This window comes from Phyllobates terribilis, unplaced genomic scaffold (assembly GCF_046119375.1).
Source record: "Phyllobates terribilis strain yellow unplaced genomic scaffold, ASM4611937v1 Scaffold_7__3_contigs__length_470593459, whole genome shotgun sequence".
Taxonomy (NCBI): Eukaryota; Metazoa; Chordata; class Amphibia; order Anura; family Dendrobatidae; genus Phyllobates; species Phyllobates terribilis.
In genome coordinates this window covers 257180531-257200762 of record NW_027362767.1, presented here as the reverse complement: position 1 = coordinate 257200762, position 20232 = coordinate 257180531, and the positions used below count along the sequence as shown (strand labels likewise).

Below are 20232 nucleotides of genomic sequence, written 5' to 3'. Positions count from 1 at the left end.
TAAGGGGTTAAGCGTAGCGCCTTGCTTACTCCTTACCCGATGGGAATACTGGATAGTCCCATGACGGTGAAACGCGGGGAGTTCGACTTCTTCCAGTCCCTCTGGATCTTCTCCTACGTCCGGTAGGTTTGGCATCCTGGACAGGGCGTCCGCGTTGGTATTGGAGCGTCCTGCCCGGTATTTGATGGTGAACTCGTAGTTGGACAGGCGGGCCATCCATCTCTGCTCTAGGGCACCGAGTCTTGCCGTGTCCAGGTGTGTCAACGGGTTGTTATCCGTGTACACGACGAACCGGGAAGAAGCGAGGTAGTGCTTAAAGCGTTCGGTGACTGCCCACACCACTGCCAGGAACTCTAGCTTAAATGAGCTGTAATTCTCAGGGTTTCTCTCGGTGGGTCGCAGTTTTCGGCTGGCGTAAGCGATTACTCGTTCTTTCCCCTGCTGGATCTGGGACAGCACGGCTCCTAGCCCGATGTTACTTGCGTCAGTATAGAGGATAAAGGGCTGGTTGTAATCCGGGTACGCCAGGATTTCATCCCCCGTGAGGGCCATCTTCAGCTGGCGGAAGGACTCTTCTTCCAACTTCTCCCATCTGAAGGGCGGCTTCTGGTTCTTGGCCTTCCGGGACTGGCCTATCAGGAGGTCCTGCATAGGAGCTGCCTTTTTGGTGAAACCGGGGATGAACCTGCGGTAGTAGCCTACCAACCCGAGGAACTGCCGCACTTCCTTTACACTGGAGGGACTTGGCCATTCCTTAATTGCGGTGATCTTATCAGGGTCGGGAGCCACTCCGTCAGCGCTCACCACGTGTCCCAGGTACTGCACCTTTGGTTTCAGGAGGTGACACTTGGAGGGTTTCACCTTTAGGCCGTAGCTTGCCAGAGCTTCGAACACTTCCGCCAGGTGTTTCAGGTGGTCCTCATAAGTCTTAGAATATACGATGACATCGTCCAGGTACAACAGGACCATCTCGAAGTTTCTGTGGCCCAGACAGCACTCCATTAATCGTTGGAAGGTTCCTGGTGCGTTGCAGAGTCCGAACGGCATGCAGGTAAACTCGCTAAGTCCCATCGGGGTGGTGAATGCGGTCTTCTCCCGGTCCGCCTCTGCTACAGGAACCTGCCAGTACCCACTAGTGAGATCCAAGGTAGAGAAGAAGTTAGCAGATCTTAAAGCAGCCAAAGACTCCTCTATCCTTGGTAAGGGGTACGCATCCTTGTGTGTGATACGGTTGATTTTCCGGTAATCTACACACATCCTCATGGTGTTGTCTTTCTTTTTGACTAAGACTAGTGGAGCTGCCCAGGGGCTACAGCTATCCCTGATCACCCCAGCCTCCTTCATGTCTCTAACCATCCCCTTGGCGTGTTGGTAGTGTGCAGGGGGTAACGGGTCGATACCTCTCTTTTATGGGAGGATGGTCTCCCGTGGGGATGTGGTGTTCTACCCCCTTGACTCGCCCGAAGTCTAACGGGTGTTTACTAAACACTCTCTCGTACTCTTGAACCACCCGATAGACTCCCTGTTTCTGGTGTGAGGGAGTGGAGTCAGTACCTAAATGTAGTTGCTGACACCAGTCCTCCATTGTTTTCTTAGAGCCGTTACCTTCCTCCGGGTGAGATGGAGGCAAGGGTTCCACAGATTGTATAGCATTTTGGTTAATGGTATATAATTTGGCTAGCGTGGCATACCGGGGCAGGTACACTTCCCTCTTCCCGATATTGATTATGCGAACGGGCACCCTCCCATGGCGTACATTAACCACCCCCCGTGCTGTCAAGATGGTGGGCCTACTGTCTGAGTAAACTGGTTCTACCATTGCCTGGTAATCTCTACCTCTCAGACCAATAGCTGCCCGGCACCAAATCATCATTTCGCTTTTTGGGGGCATGGCAATAGGGAAAGGGTCACACATTCTCACGCTACCAATCTCACCGCCGGAGAGTTCCACCTGTTGCCGTCGCATTAGTGCCCGGATCTCTTTTTGGAGCACTCGCTGCTCGCCGGAGCTGGCGTTCTTGGCAACCTGCTGTAAAAGGAAAATCACCTCTGCAAGACAATTTTCAATTATATTAGTTCCTAGAGTTATCTTTGGGTGACTCTCGTGTTTGTCAATGTCTACAATGATCAGTCCCTGTGCTGCCAGTTCAACTCTACCAATTTTAATGGTCACCTCTTTAAATCCGATCTGTGGCACGGGCTGACCATTGCTGGCGATGATACTCAAGTCATCGTCAGGGTAGCGGGTAATATCCGAGTCATTCCAGTACTGCTTGAAGAGCACGTACGGGATGGTGGTGACCTGTGACCCGGTGTCCAGTAGGGCACTCATAGGAATGCCATCCAGTACCACTGGTAAGACTGGACGTCCTCCCACATATTTGTCGCGCCAGTTCGATGGGCCTGATGATCTTTTTCCTAGGGGTTGGCCCTCTACCCTAGGTTGTGCCAATTTAAAGGACAGTACCTTGCCATATGTCCGGGTTGATTGCAGCGGCGGCAGATGGGTTGTCCGTCCTCGTTGTATCGGTCGCTGGGTCTTCCTCTGGCCGGTGGGGTCCTCCTTGGTCGACGCCACGGGATGTCCTCCGGTCCGGATGCCAGCTGGACCTTCCCTGGAGTGGAAACCTGTAAAGACTGCACAGTTCGGGTTAGCGCAGCAACGCTTTTAGCTAGCTCTTGGACCTGATGGTGCAGGTCTGGAGCCGAGTCATTGTTCAAAGCCTGCGCATCAGCTCCCACAGGCCCTGCCGACAAGGGCGCCGCCTCCTGGTGGTAGGTGGTAGTGGGGCGTCTGTGGGTCACAACGCCACCTGGTGCCGGTTCTCGGAGCACCCGGATGGCTCTGTCCTTGAACTGTGCAAATCCCAGATGAGGGTCCTGTAAGGCCATTGCCCGCAACTGGGTTCGGTGGGCATTGCAATATAAACCCTCTATAAATTGTTCAGTTAACAACCTGTCCTCGTCTCCCACGCCGTCAGGGTCGGTCTGCTTAATGGCTCTCAGGGCCTCTTGTAGGTTCAGGGCATAGTCCCTTATACTCTCATGTGCCCGCTGTTTGCACCCGTAGAATCTAAGCTTGATCTCGGCTGAGGTGCGGGTATCAAAGGTGTCCCTCAGCCGGGTTAGTATCCCTGCGACAGTCCTCCCCCCAGGTGGCCAGGACTTTACCTCCCTTTGGGCTGCCCCGGTTAATTGGGCCACCAGGATGCTTACTTTTTGCTCCTCTGTGAGGGGGTACACCTGGAAGAGGCTATCCAGCTTTTCTCTAAAGTCATGCAGGGTATGTGACTCCCCTGAGTACTGGGGTAGCCAGGCTGCCCCCGGGATATAGGGCATGGTGAAAGGCATGACCGCAACAGCGGTGGCGCTGGTGGGGGTTGAAGCGGTGAAGCTCTCCTCCGTATCCGACATCCTTCTCCCCCCTAGTGGACCGTGGCCTACCTTGCGATGATCCTCTTCCGTAGGCCGCGGCTCCGCAGTGGATCGTCAGGGTTGAGGACCTTCCGTCGCGCTCCTGTGACGTCGGCGTCTGCTGGGCTCCTTCCAGGACCTTACGCAACGTCCGGACGTGAGGCGGGGCTTCAGTTCTCGCGCGTTTTCGGAGTCCACACCCCTCTTCTTCCCGCGCGGCGTCCCCAAGATGGCGTCCAACGGCGGGAAAACTCCACGGATGGCGGGAAGAAGGCTGAAGATGGCGCCGGATGGCGGGAATCTTCACCGATGGCGGGAAGAAGGCTGAAGATGGCGCCGGATGGCGGGAATCTTCACCACAGGTAAGTTTTAAAAGTCTCTTTTTCAGGCACGCAGTACCCGGTGGTTGCGGGCACGAAATCCTGCCGACTACGCCAAAAGTTGACGCGCCCCTGGGCCTGTGTCGCGCTGCATTGCGCACGCGGGAGCTTACCCGGAGCCGGATCTGTTGAGGGTTGTAGTCTCGTGGCGGTGATCCGGTCCGTGCCCGGGGAGTCAAACTAAGTGGCGCTGTATTTAGCAGTAGATGTAGGACGACTACGCCACCCGTTGAATGCAGCTTTGGAGCCGCCGCTGCAGGGCAGACCGCTGAGGCCGGTGGTGAGATTGTGCAGCGTGGTGGTATAACCCCCAACGGGAGGGGTATGGCCTCAGGGCAGCCGACGTGGATGATGGGGGTAGCAGGAACCACTCGGAGACGGTACGGTGTAGTTCAGGGTCTTTACTGGTGACAAAGATAGACCCTCCCGGAGTACTGGCTAGCGATTGGGGCCTGGTCAGTCCTTGAGCAGATGGGATCTCCCCTGGCCAGGCGGAGTTGTAGGCCTCCCAAACTCACTGTACTCTTCTGGCTACCTTGCTAGAGGCGGGTATAAGTAGCCCACGTCCCTGAGTGTACCGTGTGGTGCTCACCCGTATGGCCGGTGACTCGGGGCCTTCGGGTTTCTGGGCCAGAGGACCTGCAATCCCCTGCTGGTCGGTTTCTGCTGCTGGATAGGAGTTAGTCCCCACAGCCTCGGACTCCGGGTCCGGTGATAACTTCTCAGTCAGGGCGAGCTCTGCAGCTGCCAGCCCCTGACTCCTTGTAACACTGCTTCCACAGAGCTCCTGTTGTTTCTTCCTATATTTGCTTCTTTTCTCTGCTTCTTCTCTACTCACTAACCCTGCCTCAGCCCTAGGTTTATATAGGGGAAGTCCTTCCCCTCCCAGGACTGGGCAGGAGGTGTGGCATGCATAGGATCCCTGACCAAGAGACCTCCCACCTGCTCTCAGACGTAATATCTCTATCACTGTGGCAACCAGACCCCTGGGGTGTCACACATGCATTGTCCTTTACTTACCCCTATGATTGAGCAATGTGGGTTATCGGTCATATGGTTACTTGCGTTGCGATACTTCCATATGAAGCATGCTGCATTTGTCCATTCCAACACACCCAACTTCAACAACCACTCTGACTAGTGTCATTGTGATTGTCTGCAGTGGCCTCTAAAGGGGGCTACTAAAAAGCATTTAGTATTGAAGGGAATCTGTCAAGCATTTCTCGCTGCTCGACCCACGCTAAGCATGAAATTTAGACAGGCTCCCTCATTACAGAAATCTAGGTGGTACTGTGGAACGCTGCAGCACTCTTTCCACCACCCTCTTCTCCCCGCCTGGCTCAACTTGATTGACAAGTCTCTTCCTGTTAGCATATTTCGGCAGTGAGAAACCTAAGGAACTGCCCAGTGGACTCCTGTCTCCATGCCCGTTATTGCAACATTTCACCGTAAAACATAGCTTTTTATACCAAGGGAACCTGTCCGGATTTCATGTTTATTGTGCTTTAAGCAACATGGAACACTTAAAGGGGTTTTCCCATGAACAAAAGTTAATTTTAATCACTTTACCCCTGAGGGTGGTTTGCACGTTAATGACCAGGCCAATTTTTACAATTCTGACCACTGTCACTTTATGAGGTAATAAATCTGGAACGCTTCAATGGATCCCCCTGATTCTGAGATTTGTTTTTTTTTTCGTGACATACAGTTATATGAAAAAGTTTGGGCACCCCTATTAATCTTAAGCTTAATGTTTTATAAAAATTGGTGTTTTTGCAACAGCTATTTCAGTTTGATATATGTAATAACTGTTGGACACAGTAATGTTTCTGCCTTGAAATGAGGTTTATTGTACTAACAGAAAATGTGCAATCTGCATTCAAACAAAATTTGACAGGTGCATAAGTATGGGCACCCTTATCATTTTCTTGTTTTAAATACTCCTACCTACTTTTTACTGACTTACTAAAGCACTTTTTTTGGTTTTGTAACCTCATTGAGCTTTGAACTTCATAGACAGGTGTATGCAATCATGAGAAAAGCTACTTCAAGTGGCCACTTGCAAGTTGTTCTCCTGTTTGAATCTCCTCTGTAGAGTGGCATCATGGGCTCCTCAAAACAACTGTCAAATGATCTGAAAACAAAGATTATTCAACATAGTTGTTCAGGGGAACGATACAAAAAGCTGTCTCAGAGATTTAACCAGTCAGTTTCCACTGAGAGGAACATAGTAAGGAAATGGAAGAACACAGGGACAGTTCTTGTTAAGGCCAGAAGTGGCAGGCCAAGAAAAACATCAGAAAGGCAGAGAAGAAGAATGGTGAGATCAGTCAAGGACAATCCTCAGACCACCTCCAGAGAGCTGCAGCATCAACTTGCTGCAGATGGTGTCACTGTGCATCGGTCAACTATACAACGCACTTTGCACAAGGAGAAGCTGTATGGGAGAGTGATGCGAAAGAAGCCGTTTCTGCAAGCACGCGACAAACAGAGTCGGCTGAGGTATGCAAAAGCACATTTGGGGAAGCCAATTTCTTTTTGGAAGAAGGTCCTGTGGACTGATGAAACCAATATTGAGTTGTTTGGTCATACAAAAAGGTGTTATGCATGGCGGCAAAAAAACACAGCATTCCAAGAAAAACACTTGCTACCCACAGTAAAATTTGGTGGAGGTTCCATCATGCTTAGGGGCTGTGTGGCCAATGCCGGCACCGGGAATCTTGTTAAAGTTGAGGGACGCATGGATTCCACTCAGTATCAGCAGATTCTTGACAATAATGTTCAAGAATCAGTGATAAAGTTGAAGTTACGCAGGGGATGGATCTTTCAGCAAGACAATGATCCAAAACACCGCTCCAAATCTACTCAGGCATTCATGCAGAGGAACAATTACAATGTTCTGGAATGGCCATCCCAGTCCCCAGACCTGAATATCATTGAACATCTGTGGGATCATTTGAAGAAGGCTGTCCATGCTCGGCAACCATCAAACTTAACTGAACTGGAATTGTTTTGTAAAGAGTAATGGTCAAAAATACCTTCATCCAGGATCCAGGAACTCATTAAAAGCTACAGGAAGCGACTAGAGGCTGTTATTTTTGCAAAAGGAGGATCTACTAAATATTAATGTCACTTTTCTGGTGAGGTGCCCATACTTATGCACCTGTCAAATTTTGTTTGAATGCAGATTGCACATTTTCTGTTAGTACAATAAACCTCATTTCAAGGCAGAAGCATTACTGTGTCCAACAGTTATTACATATATCAAACTGAAATAGCTGTTGCAAAAACACCAATTTTTATAAAACATTAAGCTTAAGATTAATAGGGGTGCCCAAACTTTTTCATATAACTGTATTGTACTTTATGATAGTGGTAAAATTTCTTCGATATGACTTGCGTTTATTTGTGAAAAAAATTGGAAATTGGGCAACATTTTGAAAATTTTGCAATTTTCAAAATTTGAATTTTTATGCCCTTAAATCAGAGGGAGATATCACATAAAATAGTTAATAAATAACATTTCCCACATGTCTACTTTACATCAGCATTATTTTGGAACCAAATTTTTTTTGGGTTAGGAAGTTATAAGGGTTAAAAGTTGACCAGCAATTTCTCGTTTTTCCAACAAAATTTACAAAAACATTTTTTGTAGGGACCACATCACATTTGAAGTGACTTTGAGGGTCCTATATGACTCAAAATACCCAAAAGTGACACCACTCTAAAACCGGCACCCCTCAACGTGCTCAAAACCGCTTTCAAGAAGTTTAGTAACCCTTCAGGTGCTTCACAGGAATTTTCGGAATGTGGAGGAAAAAAGTGAACATTTAACTTTTTTCACAAAAATGTTACTTTAGACCCAATTTTTTTTATTTTCGCAAAGGTAACAGGAAAAAATGGACCCCAAAATTTGTTGTGCAATTTCTCCTGAGGAAAGTAAAAAAAAGATTTTGTATTCCAGCTCACCAGTCCTTTTGTATCAAGGTTTTTCCGGCTGTGCACGGACCGAAAGGCTTCTGTCAGCAGCAAGAGAGGAATTCAAATGGAAAAAAGGGGATCCAGCACCTCTGATCCAGAAAATCGATATTTGGTTAAAACAACAACATTTATTGAAAAAAGATTAAAAATAGTTCATGATAAAAAGCGCAATCCCTTTGCAATTTCTCCTGAGTAAGCCAATACCCCATATGTGGGGGAAAATCACTGTTTGGGCGCACGGCAGGGTTCGGAAGGGAAGGAGCACCATTTGACTTTTTAAAGGGAATCATACCTATACATACATATATGGTGCCTAGCAGAGGTCTGATTGCAGAGAAAAACACTTTAATCAATTATTTTTCCACAGGCTTGGTGTCCGGGTGACGGGAAGAAATCCCTGCATATCTGCTTATTATTCCCCTAAATCCCCGCCTCTCTGCTTAATTATCATATCCCACCCTCCCCTGCACGTCACAGAAGGGGGGGATATGATAATTAAGCAGATAGGCGGGGATTTCTTCCTGTCCCCTGGACTCCAAGCCTGTGGAAAAAATAATTGATTAAAGTGCTTTTCTCTGCAATCAGACCTCTGCTATGGGCCATACAGGTATGTATAGATTTACTTTTCTATCACCTGTATGGCCATAGTAGAGGTCTGATATCGCCCAGGGGGGTGACAGATTCCCTTTAAATGTAAAATTTGCTTGAATAATTAGCGGACGCCATGTTGCGTTTGGGGAGCCCCTGATGTGCCTAAACAGTGGAAACCCCCCACAAGTTACATCATTTTGGAAACTAGACCCCACTCAGGGAACTTATCTAGATGTGTGCTGAGCACCACGAACCACCAGGTGCTTTACAGAAGTTATTAACGTACAGCCGTGAAAATAAAAAAATCAAACTTTTTCCACAAAAATTATCTTCTAGCCCCAAATTTTTTATTTGCACAAGGGTAAAAGGTGAAAATGGACCACAAAACCTGTTGTACAATTTCTCCTGAGTACGCTAATACCCCTTATGTGGGGAAAATACACTGTTTGGGCGCACGGCAGAGTTCAGAAGGGAAGGAGCACTCAGAGACTTTTTGAACGCAAAATTGGCTGGAATTGAGAGCTGACGTCATGTTGCATTTCGAGAGCCCCTGATGCACTTAAATAGTGGAAACCCCCCACAAGTGACCCCATTTTGGAAACTAGACCCCTCAAGGATTTTATCAAGGGGTATAGTGAACATTTTGAACCCAGAGGTACGACACAGAAATTGATAACATTAGGTCATCACATTTGAATAAGTTGTCATTAGTCTTTTCAAAGGTAAAGAAAAAAAAATGATGACGATATGGCGACTAGTGTTGAGCGCAAGTGCTCGCTGCTTGAGTTTGCACCGGTTACTCGGGTATGCACCAAGTATAGTGGGTGCTTGAATGACATGCTCGAGTCTCTTCCCCGCATGTTTCACGGTTGTTAGACACCCAGAAAAAAAACATCCGGGGATCGCTTGTGCATGGCAGGCAATCCCCGCAAGGTTTTTTGGGCTATATAACAGCGACAAAACATATGGGGCGGAGACTTGAGCATGTCACTCAAGCACCCAGGATACTCTGTGCATACCCAAGCACCCGATGCAAACTCAAGTAGCAAGCACTTGCTCTCAACACTAGTCGCCATATCGTCATCATTTTTTTTTCTTTACTTATGAAAAAATCCCAACCCTAACACAACCCCAACCCTATCACAAAACCAACCCTATCACAACCCTAGCCCTATCACAACCCTAGCCGTAGCACTACCCTAGCCATAGCACAATCCTAACGCTAGCACAACCCTAATGCTAGCACAACCCCAACCCTAGCACAGCCCTAAACCTAGCTCAACCCTAGCCATAGCACAACCCTAACCCTAGCACAGCCCCAACCCTTGCACAACCCCAACCCTAGCACAACCCTAAACCTAACACAACCCTAGCCCTAGCACAACCCTAACCCTAGCACAACCTTAACCCTAGCACAACCCTAACCTCAACCCTAACCCTAGCACAACCCCAACCCTATCACAACCCTAGCCCTATCACAACCCTAGCCGTAGCACTACCCTAGCCATAGCACAACCCTAACGCTAGCACAACTCTAACGTTAGCACAACCCTAACGCTAGCACAACCCCAACCCTAGCACAGCCCTAAACCTAGCACAACCCTAGCCATAGCACAACCCTAACCCTAGCACAACCCTAACCCTAGCACAACCCTAACCCTAGCACAACCCCAACCCTAGCACAACCCCAACCCTAACACAACCCTAAACCTAGCACAACCCTAGCCATAGCACAACCCTAATGCTAGCACAACCCTAACCCTAGCACAACCCTAACCCTAGCACAACCCCAACCCTATCACAACCCTAGCCCTATCACAACCCTAGCCGTAGCACTACCCTAGCCATAGCACAACCCTAACGCTAGCACAACCCTAACGTTAGCACAACCCTAACGCTAGCACAACCCCAACCCTAGCACAGCCCTAAACCTAGCACAACCCTAGCCATAGCACAACCCTAACCCTAGCACAACCCTAACCCTAGCACAACCCTAACCCTAGCACAACCCTAACCCTAGCACAACCCCAACCCTAGCACAACCCCAACCCTAACACAACCCTAAACCTAGCACAACCCTAGCCATAGCACAACCCTAATGCTAGCACAACCCTAACCCTAGCACAACCCTAACCCTAGCACAACCCTAACCTCAACCCTAACCCTAGCACAACCCTAACCCTGACACAACCCTAACCCTAGAGTATATTTTTTACACCGTTTCTCGTGTGGTACAAGTGATTAGACGACTTTATTCTTGGGGTCGGTGCGATTACAGAGATACCAGATTCATATCTGGTTTTTATGTTTGGCAGCTGTCACACACTAAAAGACGCTTTTTTTTGCAAAGACTAGTTTTTGCAATCATTTTTCCATATTTCGGCCGATAGAGTCATGTAAGGGCTTATTTTCGGGCAAATTACATTTTTTGATCACTTTCTATTCCGATTTTTGGGAGGCAGAATAAACAAAAAACACCAATTCAGGATTTGTATTTTTGTTTTGTTTTTTTATGCCGTTCCGCATGTGGTAAAATTGATAAGGTAGCTTTATTCTTCAGGTCAGTACGTTTAAAGTCATACTACATTTATATAGTTTTTTTATGTTTTGGCGCTTTTACACAATAAAAACTATTTTATAGAAAAAATATTTTTTTTATATCGCTTTATTCTGAGAGCTATAACTTTTTAATTTTTCGGCTGATGGAGCTGTATAGCAGCTTGTTTTTTGCTGGACAAGATGACTTTTTTAGCGGTAACATTTTTATTTGCATTCGTCTTTTTGATCGCGTTTTATTCCATTTTTGTTTGGCAGTATGATGACAAAGCATCATTTTTTGCTTAGTTTTTTTTATTTTTTTCTACCTTGTTCACTAAAGGGGTTAACTAGTAGGACAGTTTTATAGGTCAGGTCATTCTGGACGCGGCGATACCAAATATGTGTACTTTTATTGTTTTTTGTTTTGTTTTTCATATTTATTTATGGGTACAGTATATTTTTATTTTTTTATTATTTTTTTCATATTTTTTTTTTATGTTTTTTAAACAATTCACTTTTTGACACTGTTTTTTATTTTTACACTTAGTCCCACTATGGGACTTTCATTTTTTGTAGGCTGATCGCTTGCATAGCATAGAGATGCAGCAGCAGCATCTCTATGCTATGCAGCTGTCAGCCCTGCAGACACAAGTTACTTTGATCGTGCACTGCGCATGGTCAAAGTAACTTCCTGATGCCTGGTGACCCGCATGTTGTCATGACGATATCAGGTCCCCATGGCAACGATTGGGACCCCACGCACACAGCTTCTGTGCGGGTGTGATCACATTGTGTGTAATAGTACGTCCCTGGTCCATAAGGCCCAGGGCACAGGGACGTACTATTACTGACAATGTCACTAAGGGGTTAATCAATAGATCTTGGAATAATAATAAGTTCCACAATTGGATGTGTTTAAATAAAATGTTCCTGTGCTGAGATAATCCTATAAATGTGCCCCTGCTGTGTACTGTGTAATGGCTGTGTCTGACCTTACAGGGACACGGTCTGATCATACCACATCTCCTGAGCAGGGGGGGGAAGCAAAAGAGTACACAGACATTACAGCACGGGATCCCAGCTGATTCTTTTTGTGAGGTAAAACATTTCTCTGCTTGTTTTTAAACAATGTTTCACTTCAAAGAAAGAATTATTTGCAATCCCCTGCTGTAATGTCTGTATACTTTTTTCCTCCGCCCCTGCCAAGGAGCTGTGGTGATCAGACTGTGTCCCTGTGTCGATTTCTCAGGAATGCAGCAGCAGATAGAAAATATAAAGGTGTCGATGGATATAGCTATAGCTCCCAACTGTCCCGGCTTCCACGGGATTGTCCCGCTTTGAGGGCTCAATCCCGCGTCTCGTCACGGCTCAGCTGTTCTCCCGGCTGTGGAAGGTGATGGGGCGGGTTGCGCAGGGGAGCAGCGGGCACAGGTAGTAGCCTGCAGCTGCAGCTACCATGAGTGCCCGCTGCTAATGAAAATGAATATTCACTCCTCTACATGCCCATTGGAGTGGAGAGAAGTGAATATTCATTCTCCTTGATAGCGCACACTGTCTATCGCAGCCGCCGGCTTCCTGCTGCGGCTCCGCGTTCCTGTGTGCCCGCTATAAGAGAGAATGAATATTCACTCTTCTCCACTCCCATGGGCGTGGAGAAGAGTGAATATTCATTCTCTTTAGTAGCGGGCACAGAGGATCGCGGAGCAACAGCAGGAGCACAGCCACTGCTGTGTGCGCTATTAAGGAGAATGACTATTCACTCCTCTCCATGCCAATAGTCCCGGTGTGGAGAGGAGTGAATATCCCTGCAGCTCACCTCGTCATGTGAGGGCGCATGGCAGTGACGTCATGAGCTGCTCAGATGCTGACATGAGCTGATGGCAGACAGGACGCAGCGCTGGAGCAGAGGGGAGGAAGGAAGGTGAGTAAAATTGTTTATTCTTTCATGTGTGCAGTGATGGGGGAGCCATGTATATCAGGATTGGGGATGAGGGGGCCATGCATACCAGGATTTGGGATGAGGGTTGCCATGCATACCAGAATTGGGTCTGAGGGGACCATGCATACCAGGATTGGGTGTTAGGGGGCCATGCATACCAGGATTGGGTGTGAGGGGGCCATGCATACCAGGATTGGGTGTGAGGGGGCCATGCATACCATGATTGGGTGTGAGGGGGCCATGCATACCAGGATTGGGTTTGAGGGGGCCATGCATACCAGGATTGGTTCTGAGGGGCCATGCATACCAGAATTGGGTGTGAGGGGGGCCATGCATACCAGGATTGGGTGTGAGGGGGCCATGTATACCAGGATTGGGTGTGAGGGGGCCATGCATACCAGGATTAGGTGTGAGGGGGCCATGCATACCAGGATTGGGTGTGAGGGGGCCATGCATACCAGGATTGGGTGTGAGGGGGCCATGCATACCAGGATTGGGTCTGAGGGGACCATGCATACCAGGATTGGGTGTGAGGGGGCCATGCATACCAGGATTGGGTCTGAGAGGGCCATGCATACCAGGATTGTGTGTGAGGGGCCCATGCATACCAGGATTGTGTGTGAGGGGCCCATGCATACCAGAATTGTGTGTGTGAGGGAGCCATGCATACCAGGATTGAGGATGACGGGGCCATGCATACCAGGATTGGGTCTGAGGGGGCAATGCCTACCAGGATTGGGTCTGTGGGGGCCATGCATACCAGTATTGAGGATGAGGGGGCCATGCATACTAGGAATGAGGATGAGGGCCGTCTGCTGAATGCCCCTCATTACCAGCGCCCCTCTGACAACTCCTCCTGCCAGGGGAGAAAAAAGGTAAATGGGCGTGGATTGGGGTGTGACCAGCGGCGTGGCCAAAATTTGCCGTGGCGCGCTACGTGCACTGCATGATCTGTCCCTCTTTCTCTTCTTCAAAAGTTGGGATGTATGGATATAGCTTTCAAAAACCTTGTGACGCGCCCCCTGGGCCAGTGTTGTTGGGGATACCCGGAGCCGGATCAGATGGGGGTTGTAGTCTCCGAGTGGCTGTGACCCGGTCCGTGCCCAGGGTGTCAAGCTCAGTGTGTGGCAGTCCTACATATGTTATTAGTTCTTTGTGTCGACTACGCCACCCGTTGATTTGCGGTCAAAAGGCCGCCGCTGCAGCAGGGTCCGCTGAGGCTGTTGGTGTGAGTGCAGCTTAGGTAGTATAACCCCCAACGGGAGGGGTATAGCCTCAGGGGGTCAGCCGTGGAGGATGGTGGTTGTGAAGGTGCAGCAAGGAGACTCAGAGGCATAAAATGCAGTTCCAGGGTTTTACTTACTGGTGTTGCTCGGGTCACTGTGTACAGCAGTGACCACCCAAGCCGTGCTGCGTCCACCAGGTCCTGGACTCGGTCAACTCCCAGGCAACTCCGGAGTGTGGTCCTGAGCTCCTTTCTGTCTCTCCCTTGTTCTGGCCGTTCCCACCAGGGATCCACCTAAGTCCGGCTCCCTCGGGCCTCTTGTTGGTCAAGCCTCCTCTGGGCTCCCTGACCCTATTCTTGGTCTGCCTTCCGGGTGGATTTAGTGGGTGATCGTGGCAGATCCTGCCCACGACCTCCGGTTCCTGGCTAAGGTGTGCTGTAGCCTCTGCCAGCTTGGGATCCGGTACCCTGTTGCCGACCCTTCACCCTTTTGTCCTTATTTTGGGATCTTGGGGTCCCCTCTGCGCCTCTGGGTCTCTCTTCCTTCTCCTCTGCTCTGCTTCTCAGGCTCTCAGACAGACTGACTGACCGACGTCTCACAGACTGACAACTGACTGACTGACAACTGACTGACTGACCCTGATCTAAGATGGTTCCCACCTTATATACTCCCTCTATGTGTGAGCTCAGGTGACCAGCACCCAATGAGCTCCTAACTTTACCCAGGCTGCTCCCCCTATCTGCCCCTACACTACTGGGATGTTCCACCCCCCTCCCACTCCAGCCAGGAACAGACACTGTCGTACCTGCACATTTCTCTAGTGGGAGTACCATCGGTCTGTTCCCCGGAAATGGGATGTGTGTAGTGCATGCAGCCTACTAGCTCAGTTCCACACTCCATCCTTACCCGGGAGTGGAATATCACACCTCTGGGTTGAGGTGCAATACCCCTGTAGCAGCCGAATCCTCAGGGTGCTACATTCCCCCCTGGTAAATCACAGCACGTCCTCGGGCTGTAAGATATAAACATCCAAAACATACAAATTTTTTTTTTTTTTTCATAAACATATAAAACATATAAAACATCATACACATCATCAGCAGCAATAAACTCTTCATATAAAAACTTTTCATAAATAACATTCTTGTTTCTGGTTCCTCCGGTCACGGTGCAACTTGTGACCGGGTAAAGTGCTACAGTCTCTTGAAGAAAACAGTTTCCTATAAAACCGGTAGGGGGCGCTTTAGGAAGCGCAACTATATACAAGGGGATATGGCCGCTCTCAGTCCTCGGCCAGGTATTAGGAACTAGGGACACACGGGCATCAGTTCACACTTTGTCCCAACGGGGAACATATTTTAAATAAGTAACAGTTCTTGGTACCCCGATGGGCAACTTTATACAGTCTCTCTCTACCGTACTTCAACGACGGCGTCCTCCTGCTCCTTCTTTAGATTCTTCAGACCCGTCCGGGTCCTCTTGCTCCTCCTCACACCGCAGCTCCTCCTCCGTCAGGCGATGCACATGGAGGGCGTAGGGTCCTTTGGCACACTTGTGCCGGGTGAAGGTGACCTCGTCCCCTACATACAGGTCACGACCTCTGTGTCCCTCCGGCAGATGGCTTTCTACGTCTCTGCGGGTTACAAAGACGTCGCCGGGGGTCTGATGGTCTCTAATGAAGCCCCACCCATGCTGCATGTTGAATTTTATCACAGTCCCGGTGGAAGGGGGACCATGAGCTGCACGGGGATTCCTCCTGGTCCGGCTCTTCTGCTCCGCGCTCCTTATCTGCGCTTGCTGTTCCCGGACCCGCCTCTCTCTCCGCTCCCTCTCGAAGACCTCGAGCTGCTGCCGGCAGCACTCTGCACGCTCTGCTGCGGCCGCCCGAGTCTCCTGAGTGAACCCCATGAGGTCTTCTCCGGTGGGGTCCCACTCGAACTGTGCCTCCTCCAGCGGGGGCGAGGTCCTCTTTACAGGCTTCGGAGCCGGAATCAGGGGCTCGTCTAGGGGTCTCTCTTTCCGGAGTCGGGGATGGTGAAACTCCGGTGGCCATATAAAGGGCTGCCCATCCGGGCACGTATGCTGGGCGAACAGGTCTTCACCCAGGTGCGGCACTCTAGATGTTGAGGGCGCGTTGATGGTAGCGGCGCCCGGGTCGACCAGGCCTTGCGACCAGGCTCGGGGCACCCTAAAGGCAAAGGGCACCGTAAGAACGGCGGCGCCCGTGGTTACTCGGCCCTGCGGCCAGGCCGGTGGCTCCGCGGAGGTAGGGGGCGCTGTTGGAATGGCGGCGCCCAGGTGTACTAGGCCTTGCGACCAGGCCGGTGGTATTTCCTGCTTGGCCACGCTCGAGGTCGAGGCGTGTGACGTCACAGGGGTCGCGGCCGCGGTTTCCGGTTGAGGCCTAGTCGGCGGCGGTGACGATGCAGCGACGGGCACGGCAGGGGGAACTTCGGGCTCTGCGACGGGGAGCTGGGGCAGGCACGCGGTTTCCCGGCTCGGGGTAGAGACGTCCCCTTTACCTGTCTCCGTCCGTTCAGCTCCCTTCTCGGCGCCGTCTCCTGCCTTCATTCCTCCTGCGCCATCCTCAGAGGCGGTCTGTCTCCTCGTCTCAGGTGGCGTGCTCCGCTGTCGGGTTTCGGTCTGCTGGGCCATCTCTCGGCTCCACTCCGCCAACGTCTCTCGCTGCACCCGGGCCATCCTCCGTGCGAGGCCCTCCAACGCGGTCTGTGCACACTCCCGGTCTCGGGGGAGCTGTGCTAGGATCTCCAGCAGGCCTTCTGGAGTGGCGACCTGCAACAGGCTCCTGACCACTGGGTCGGTGCTGCCTGACTCTCCCTCCATCTCCGGGTAGGCTCTCTCTGGACTCTCTTCCAGACGTCTTGTCTCCGGGTGCGCTCTCTCCAGACTGCTCCAGGCGACACCCATCTTTGTTCTCTTGTTCTGTCTCCGCCCACATTGAGGGTGGTCCCGGGGCAACTTTGTGATTGTCAGTTCCAGGGGCAGTTCCCTCACGCTGATGGACACGTCCAGCATCACAGTCTCTGTTGGTGGGCGCGGTTTCCGCTTTTGGCGCCATTCTTCGACCTGGCCCACGATGGGAGGTGGCCTTTTGCCACCCTCTGGCACGCCCATAATGGCGTCCGCTCTTCCAAGGCGGGAAATCTTCTGGAAATGGCGGGAATCGTCTCCCAGTGGCGGGAAACTCCGTGGATGGCGGGAAAAAGCTGCAGATGGCGGGCAACCGGCGGGAAACGATCCGTGATGGCGTCCCATGGCGGGGACCCTCTGGAACCGGCGGGAGACTTCTTCTTGAGGTAAATTTGAACTTTTCTTCAGGCACGCAGTACCCGGTGTTTGCGGGCACGTTATCCTGCCGACTACGCCAAAGTTGACGCGCCCCCTGGGCCAGTGTTGTTGGGGATACCCGGAGCCGGATCAGATGGGGGTTGTAGTCTCCGAGTGGCTGTGACCCGGTCCGTGCCCAGGGTGTCAAGCTCAGTGTGTGGCAGTCCTACAGATGTTATTAGTTCTTTGTGTCGACTACGCCACCCGTTGATTTGCGGTCAAAAGGCCGCCGCTGCAGCAGGGTCCGCTGAGGCTGTTGGTGTGAGTGCAGCTTAGGTAGTATAACCCCCAACGGGAGGGGTATAGCCTCAGGGGGTCAGCCGTGGAGGATGGTGGTTGTGAAGGTGCAGCAAGGAGACTCAGAGGCATAAAATGCAGTTCCAGGGTTTTACTTACTGGTGTTGCTCGGGTCACTGTGTACAGCAGTGACCACCCAAGCCGTGCTGCGTCCACCAGGTCCTGGACTCGGTCAACTCCCAGGCAACTCCGGAGTGTGGTCCTGAGCTCCTTTCTGTCTCTCCCTTCTTCTGGCCGTTCCCACCAGGGATCCACCTAAGTCCGGCTCCCTCGGGCCTCTTGTTGGTCAAGCCTCCTCTGGGCTCCCTGACCCTATTCTTGGTCTGCCTTCCGGGTGGATTTAGTGGGTGATCGTGGCAGATCCTGCCCACGACCTCCGGTTCCTGGCTAAGGTGTGCTGTAGCCTCTGCCAGCTTGGGATCCGGTACCCTGTTGCCGACCCTTCACCCTTTTGTCCTTATTTTGGGATCTTGGGGTCCCCTCTGTGCCTCTGGGTCTCTCTTCCTTCTCCTCTGCTCTGCTTCTCAGGCTCTCAGACAGACTGACTGACCGACGTCTCACAGACTGACAACTGACTGACTGACAACTGACTGACTGACCCTGATCTAAGATGGTTCCCACCTTATATACTCCCTCTATGTGTGAGCTCAGGTGACCAGCACCCAATGAGCTCCTAACTTTACCCAGGCTGCTCCCCCTATCTGCCCCTACACTACTGGGATGTTCCACCCCCCTCCCACTCCAGCCAGGAACAGACACTGTCGTACCTGCACATTTCTCTAGTGGGAGTACCATCGGTCTGTTCCCCGGAAATGGGATGTGTGTAGTGCATGCAGCCTACTGAGCTCAGTTCCACACTCCATCCTTACCCGGGAGTGGAATATCACACCTCTGGGTTGAGGTGCAATACCCCTGTAGCAGCCGAATCCTCAGGGTGCTACATTTGCATGTCCACAAATGCAGTTTGGTGGGGGGGGGTTGAACTTACTGACAGATTCCCTTTACATTCACAGGTGGCTGTATAATTCTGCATGCAGTAAGGTCCCACTAGTGGTGGCTGTGTAAAACTTTGTGTAGTGAGCTCCCCCTTGTAGTGTGTGTAGAAATCTGTATGCAGTGAGCTCCCCCTGGTGGTGGCTGTATAAATTTGTATGCAGTGAACTCCCCCTACTAGAGGCAGTATAATTCTGTATGCAGTGAGCTCCCTCCAGAGGTGGCTGTATAAATCTGTATGTAGAAAGCTCCCTTTATTGGTGGCTGTATAAATCTATATGTAGTGAGCTCCAACAAGTGGTGACTGTATAAACCTGCATGCAGTAAGCTCCGCATAGTTGTGGCTGTATGAATTTGTATGCAATGTGCTCCTTATAGTGGTGGCTGTGCAAATCTGTATGTAGTGCTCTCCCTCTAATGGTTTCTGTATAAATCTGTACGTAGTGAGTTCCCCCTAGTGGTGGCTGTATAAATCTGTATGTAGTGAGCTCCCCCTAGTGGAGGCTGTATAAATCTGTATGTAGTGCGCTCCCCCAGTGGTGGCTGTATAAATCTATGTAGTGAGCTCCCCCTATTGGTGGCTATATAAATCTCTATGTAGTGTGCTCTCTCTAATGGTGGCTGTATACATTTGTATGCATTGAGCTCCCCCTATTGGTTCCTGCAGGCAGCCACAATTTTATAACCTAACTTTATGGTTGTGTGAAGTATTAGTATGTGAGCTATTTAAAAAAAAACTAAGCCCCAAACCTTATAAAGATATATTATGGAATTAATACGTACAGAATATTAGACATGGATATTAAATGATGCAAATGAGAGATATTTCAATTGTCAGTCTGTAGAATCTAAACCAATAAAACCCTTGTAATATGCCATTGAATGTTTCTAGGAGGATGTCCCTTTAAAGAGAGTCTATTATGAAATTCAGGTAGCACTTTGATATGATTAGGCTAGAATAACAGAACATGTTGTAGGATTTCATTATTCAGGATTCATTATGATCACAGTTATCTGTCTTTTTGATATTACGTATACATTTTTAATGGCAACTTTTTAAACTAGGAAGAGATCTCTCCGGGCAGGATTTTAATGGGCATCAGTCGGTAGAAATTGGCATTTTATAAGTGCGAAGACTTTGATAAGGATTGGGTTACCCGTTCATTTCTGCCCCTTCCCTGACTGATCAGACAGAAATTCAGATAATAAATTGCTAGGATGTCACTCCGCGCTCTATTTTACAGTCTCATCGGCTATAAAGCAGTCTCACTATAACTTGTGATGGTGTTATGATAATGATGAAGTCTGAACATTCTCACTAGCTCTTTAACTCTCAGTGCACCCTCACAAGCCCTCATTTATTAAAAGGGTCTGTTTTGTGGATAAATGCCCTTTAAAGGGGTTGTCTCGTGTTTGCAGAATGTCATCACTCCTCGGCCCCCAGCTTCCTGTTTACTGTGGGGGTAGTGCGCTTCTGATGACTGACAGTTCAGACCAGCGGCATGGCTGAGCCACTGCTCCATAC

At 50.0% G+C, this 20232-nt stretch overlaps 1 protein-coding gene across 1 annotated transcript in view; it reads left to right on the top strand.

The window, feature by feature from the left end:
* The window catches only part of LOC141153125 (caM kinase-like vesicle-associated protein), a 136224-nt gene that overhangs the window by 89817 nt on the left and 26175 nt on the right, over positions 1-20232 (top strand). The window lies entirely within an intron of this gene.